This window comes from Strix uralensis, chromosome Z, assembly GCF_047716275.1.
Source record: "Strix uralensis isolate ZFMK-TIS-50842 chromosome Z, bStrUra1, whole genome shotgun sequence".
NCBI lineage: Eukaryota > Metazoa > Chordata > Aves > Strigiformes > Strigidae > Strix > Strix uralensis.
This window is the reverse complement of record NC_134012.1, coordinates 10,001-16,277: the sequence shown is the minus strand read 5'-3', so window position 1 is coordinate 16,277 and position 6,277 is coordinate 10,001. Positions and strand designations below refer to the sequence as shown.

The 6,277-nt window shown below is 47.3% G+C and overlaps 1 long non-coding RNA gene across 2 annotated transcripts; it reads left to right on the top strand.

Annotated features, from left to right (window-relative positions):
• Positions 1-581: 581 nt before the first annotated feature.
• On the top strand, positions 582-6,112 carry LOC141937750 (uncharacterized). Of its 2 annotated transcripts, XR_012627055.1 has the most exons (8): positions 582-630; positions 872-912; positions 998-1,037; positions 2,469-2,519; positions 2,602-2,664; positions 2,755-2,812; positions 2,899-2,937; positions 3,163-6,112. It is a non-coding gene; the product is annotated as an uncharacterized LOC141937750 (long non-coding RNA). The 2 variants fall into 2 exon arrangements; XR_012627054.1 differs by lacking the exons at positions 582-630; positions 872-912; positions 998-1,037 and having other exon boundaries at positions 2,452-2,519.
• Positions 6,113-6,277: the final 165 nt, after the last annotated feature.

The window sequence follows — 6,277 nt, the reverse complement described above, 5'->3', positions numbered from 1 at the left end:
CTGGGTTGGAGCTGCTCTGCCTGGGGCCACAGCAGTGATAGTCAACAAAAGAATAGCAATAAGAATCTATAGGTAATAGGCTGATAAGCCTAGACTTTGTAGACAAAGGCCATACGGCAAGTAGCCATATATGCAGCAAACATAAGAGTTTTCTCTGTATCATTATGCAGAGATGCTGGGGATGACCAGGTTGTGTTTAAAGGCAGGCTGCAATGAGAATCTAGATGGTGTACCTAAAGGAGATCTCTGGAATTGTTAAGCCATCACTCGGCATCCAGGTGACTTGTTCGATACTGTTTTTCCAGATGCAGAGGGGTGATCTGCACACCAAAGGGCAACGGAGGAGGTGAGCAGAGCACTGTAAGAAGGTAGGTTGATGTGTGGTGTTGGAGGGAAGATGCAACTGGTATCTATATGAGTGGCCTATAAGCATGTTTTATTTTGAAGGTGTGAAGAAAGATATTGGCACCAGAGGTGAGTTGAGAGGGGTGAGTTATGACAGGTGTGCTCAAGTAGCAGTTATTTTTCAGGTGTTGTATTGTTGGTGAAGTTAGAAGCATCCCTTGTTGTTTGTGTCTTACAGGCGGTACACAACCTTCCACAGGACAACCCGTGACCAGCACAGACAGGGTGGGTGAGCACATAAGGTAAAGGAGCAGGACAGGGTTATTGCTGTGGGCAGGCTGTAGTTTTGGGCAGTATCCCATCAAGCATTACTCCAGTTTTTGCAGGTGACACTCATAGCCTTGGAAGGGTGAAGCCACATGCTTGACGAGTGGTCTGAGAAGACGAGGCGGCATTGGTTGGGTCTGCATCTAAGCACCAAGTATCCCACGGCATCTAAGCAAAGCATTTCTCTTTGGTTTTGCAGGTGCTGTGCAGGCAGCCTTTGGAGTCAGATGAGCATTTGAGGTGAGTTGGGGCGGTAGTGAGGAGGAGCAGGGGCGGGTGACTTGTCAGAAGCACAACGGTGATTTTGTATGTTTTGGTATCTTAGGTACCACAATGGCCGCAGCATCTGACTCCAGAACGAGGAGGTGAGTGGTGCTTCTGAGGGGGATGTTGTGGAAGAGGTTGGCATTGGCCGACATGATGCTGACTGGTTGCGGTCTTTGTGGGTGTTCTGTAGATGACACAGAGGAATCCGCTGACTTGGGAACATCCCAGTTAGCCCATGTGTTTGTTGTGGAAGATGGCTCTGGCCCCTGGCCCTCTGAAAGCTAAGTTGAGGGTCCAGGGCTGGGAAGGGTCTGTGATGAAGGAACAGGGTTGGGAATTGCAGGGAGGCCTTTTCATGTTAGTGTAGGGGAGAGGACTGTCCAGGAGCAGTGCCCTTTGTGTTCATAAAGGGAGCAAGTTACTTTAGCACCAGAGTACTGTGTGCTAGGCAGGGCAGTCCCAGCCTGTGTCTGTGTCATTGTGTAGTTTGTCTTCTGCATCTTATACCATGCCATCCTCAGGTCTCGACCTCTCTGTAGCTCTTTATGATCAGCAGGCACCTCAGTAGCCCTCCCAAGAGTCTTGAGTACATCGCCTCAACAGCATAGCACCTGTTGAGCCCTTCTTGTCTTGCAATTATAACCTGAAGTGTGGATCCATCTGGTGTGTGTTGCATCGAGGATGTTCTTGAGGAGTTGTCTCTTGCAGGAGCAAGCTAGATGGCACCTGCAGCTATGTTTTTGAGAGTTGTTTTGGCACATGGTAGTCTTCTGGGGTTTCATCCCTACATCTTAGGTCTTAAAGCCTGGCTTCTCACATATCCATCATTCTGGTTTTGATGGTAATTTTGTCTCACAGGCTGAAGCTGTGGCCTCTCATTTTGGGGCTGCTCCAATGCATCTGTGCCATTGCAGTGCCATAGGGCCTCTCTGCTGGCAGCATCTTCCCTATGGTCATTGTTCTTCTTGCTCATGGTCTTCTCATGTCTCAGTCATGTCACTTGTGGTGTCTGTGTGTCGTGTCTGTCTGTGTCAGGGTTGGACCTGTCCTGCCCAGGAGTTTAGCCATAGTAAAGACAAGGGCAGCACAGACTTATAGTTGTGTAGTAATACACTGATCTGCCCAGATGCTTTTGGCAAAGACCATACAGTCCATTTCTGGGCAAGTAGCTGTAGACAGCTGCCACAGAGTTATTCTCCTTGTGCTTGGCAGGTGCCGGAGGGTGAACTTCGGCTTGCCAGTTGCAGCAGTTTGTGCGGTAGTTGAGCAGGTTGAATGAGCCTTAGCTTGTATGTGGGGCTCAATACTTAGGGTTTGGGGTATTTTAGCAGTAGTTAGAAGGGAGATGGAAAAGGAAGACAAACCTTTGGTCTCATAAAAGTCTTGGTTAACAACGAGGTGGCTTGCCTTACGTGGTTTGGGTTGTTTAGGCTCAAAGTGAGAAAACACCTCCTGAAGGGTGACAGAAGATGTCAGAGGATCTGTGTGAGCGGTGGCTCTGATGGACTTATTCTGGTTTTATTTTCTAGGTGTGAATCGATATGTGAAGTGGGATACCTGTACCCTTGGACTTTGGCAAGGTGAACAATGACCCATGTGCTGACACAGCAGATTTTTGAGGTGTCATAATATTGTTGTAGCTAAAATCATACCCTGTTTTAGTTCTATAGGTGGTGACCAGGCCTTGGCACAGGTGATGGAAGAATCTGTCTCTGAGAGGCTGAGGTAAATGAGCAGGGGAGAGGAAGCACCGTGAGGCAGCTGAGGATTTGGGCTGTATCTCACTCCATGCTTTTTCCTTTGTTTATTTTGCAGGTGCCATTCTCCTTGCCAGAGGGTTGTTGCTGCAGAGTCAAGGGCAGTTTGAGAAAAGGTGAGAGTTGTTAATTGGTCTGATCAGACCTGAATTGCTGAGGATCATGTGGCAATTTGAATGACTATTTCTCTTTGCTTTTGCAGGCATTGCGAGGTCTCTGCTCAAACAGCAGAGGATTTGAGGTGAGTTGGTGGAAGAGAAGAGTGGCAGGTTCAGAGCCACCGAGTGGGCAATTCCTTTTGAGTAGGATGGCGGCTGCATTTCTCCAGTTTTGTGGCTTCCATGTGAAATGGGGGGGGGCACAGCATACAGTTATCAGGAGGGGTGTGGCTCTTCTGAGGAGGGGATCATTGTGGTAGAGGTTGATACAGGTTGGCATGTCGGTGAGTCGTGGTGCTGTCTTGCAGGTGATGAAGAGGAACCCAGTGAATGCAGGCAAACCCCAGTTAGATGATGTGCTCCCAGTGAGGATGAATTCTGGACCGTGCTCTCTGAAAGATAAGTCAAGGGACCAAAGCAGTTGGAGGTGTGGGGCCAGAAGAGGGGATAGGACACCAGGGTGGGCAGGAGGGCTCTTTGGATTTCGTTAAATTGGGGGTAGATAGCAGGCCTGGGGCCTCTGTGCGGCAGTGCGTCTCTGTGCGGCGGGCGGCAGTGCGTCGTTGGGCGTTGTGTTTGGTTTTGTCTGATCTGAGTGTTACAATGTATGGCATTAAAGTGGCAAGAGCATTGTGTAGCTCTATATCTGTATTGTGTGACCTTGTGAAGCCAGTGTTCATGTGAGTGGGAGTTGAGAAGATCTCAACTGAATTGTGAGGTAGCACGAGGGAAGCCTGTACATCAGCAATAGCTTTCATATTTTTCTTGCAGGCACCTTGTGGCAAGAATCTAGAAATAGTGAGTGATACTTCTTGTGAGATACTTGCCCTGAAAAAGTAGCTCTGAGATGAGTGGGTAGAGTTGTGTAGTATGCCCAGTGTGTGAACATGTGTTCCTTAGTCATGTGATGTGTTGATGTTTGTCTTGACCTTCAGTGTTGAGGACCCTCTGGCATACTCACATCCTACTCTGCGTGTAGTCGCCATCCATTGCATTTTGCAGCCTTGAGTTGTTGGGACAGTGCCCATTCTGTCTTGGTAATCAGTGTGACATAGAAGCTCTATGTTACTGATCCAGTTTAACATTGTAGATGTATTTGGTTGGTCTTTCATGTAACTTAGTCTCAGACTAAACCACCAGGTCTCATCTCTGTGACTCTTTCTTGTGAGGTCTTCCAAGGGAATCTTCCCTGTGTCATTGTAGTCTTTAGTCTTTTACAGCATTTTGTCTCAACTGCTCACTGGGGGGTTATTGCCCATATACCATCCAGCATTATGGCATTCTCACACGGCAGGCCACATGGGGTGTCCGTGTCATGTCACGTCAGCATCATTGCATGTACTGTCAGGCTGTGTCTTCTGGACTGGCGTTAAGTCTACCCTGTGTGGTACTCTTGCATCCTTAGGTCATGTTTGTGAGCATCTAGATGCGTGTGTTTGAGGTGGAGCTACTTTGTGTGTTTGTAGGGATTCTGGATGGGGTGGAAAGGTCCCAGAAGGGGATGATAATGTGCTGGTGAGTGTGGCCTGTTTGGGTGGAGGTTGTTTAGGTTGGTTTTGGGGACAGGCAGTACTTATCAGCAAGCAGGCTCTAGAGTTCCTTCTTCTGTCTTTTGCAGGTACAATAGGGCCACTGGGATTCCAGAAGCAAATCCTTCCATGAAGTTTTCCAGAGTGTACAAAATGAAGCAAAGAAGGACCGGGAGTGGTGCACAGAGGGAAGCATATTCTTCCTCTTCCAGCTATGAGGGCCTGCGGTGTGGAATCATGTGAAGCAGTGGTGATGGCTTGAGGTGTATGATGGTGCAGTTCCAGACATGGTTATGGTATTGGGGTGGTCTGCCACTCTGACAAGTGATGGTTAGGTAGAGTAGATGTTAAATGAGTGTTAGTTTTGGAAGCTGTCTATCCTTGTATGTCAGGATGTTTATCATTTCAGGGTATATTAAATGTAGCGAGAGTTAACGCATCTTTTAAAACCAGTAAAGAAACTGTTGAGGAGGGGGATTTCTTTATCTCCCTGACCTGGTTTACTGTCGCTTAGTCCTGGCTGCTCTGTCAGGTGATGTTCATGGCCAGCGTTTGGGTGGAGGTTAGGCTCAGGCCATGGTGTTTGCAGGCAGGGTGATTTTGGAGGCCTTCAGGAAGCAAGTTCTGAGGAGTGCCGCAGCAATGGGGCAAGGAAGTGTTGTGGGGGTCAGATGGCCGGGTGGGTTTGCTGAGAGCAGGGGGTGGTTAGTGGGGTAGCTGAATGCGTGGTGTGCTTAGAATGTGTTTGCCTGTGCATGATGGTGTAATGTAATGGGTTTTTTTGTTGCAGGTGGTGTTTTTTGAGTAGTTAGGAAAAAAAAGAATAAAAAAACCCCAGCCAGGGGATTTTTTTTTTTCCCCCGGCTGTGTTTTTTTTTCCCCAGTCCTGACCACTCTGCAAGGTGACGATCATCGCCAATGTTTGGATGCAGAGCGGTGTAGGGATGGGGTTTTTGCAGGCAGGGTGATTTTGGAGGCCCCTGGGAACAGCATTCCTGAGGAGCCATGCAGCCACGGGGTGAGGGCATGTTGTGGTGGTCAGGGAGCGGGATGGCTTTGCTGAGAGCAGAGGGGAGTTAGTGGGGTAGGTAAATGCATGGTGTGTTTAGAATGTGTTTGCATGTGCCTGACTGTAATGTAGTGGTTTTTGTTGTTGTTGCAGGTGGTGTTTTTTGAGTAGTTAGAAATAAAGAAGAATAAAAAAACCCAGCTGGGATGTTTTAATCTTCATGCTGGTCCTGGCCACTCAGTGACGTGACAATTGTTGCCCATGTTTTGACATGGAGTAGTCTAGGGATGCGGTTTTTGCAGGCAGCAGGGTGACTTTTGTGGTCTTTGGGAATGGTGTTCCTGGAGTAATGTATGTTATAGTAGTCTCTAAAGAGTCATGAACGTAGTTGGTAAAGACATGATGCTAATGGTCATGTGTGAAATGACCATAAATGCTGTGAGAGGTAATAGTGGTAGGTAAAGCACTCATCATGGTTTTAGGGGTTTTGAAGTACATATGTTTTTATGTAATGTAGGTTCAATAAAGGTGTATTTGCTGTTGGTTCCAAGGTTTAATAACAATGTAATGTGCATGTAGTGAAGGTGTACTTGCAGTGTTGTGAAGTTTCCAAAGTAAATTAAATGTTTTGTGCAATGTAGGCTCCATGAAAGTGTATTTGCTCTTGATTCTAACTGTATTAATTATGTAAAAGCTGTTTTGTAATGTAGCTTTAATAAAGGTGTATTTTGGGGGATTGGCTCCTGTGTGGTTTTTTGGATGTTGGACTATTTGTGTCCCTATCTCTGTCTGACTCTGGTCCCTTCTGTCTTACTCCTTGTCTGACTGTACGACTGTACGACTGTACGACTCTACTTAATTAATTGGAAATTAGCAGCACCAGAA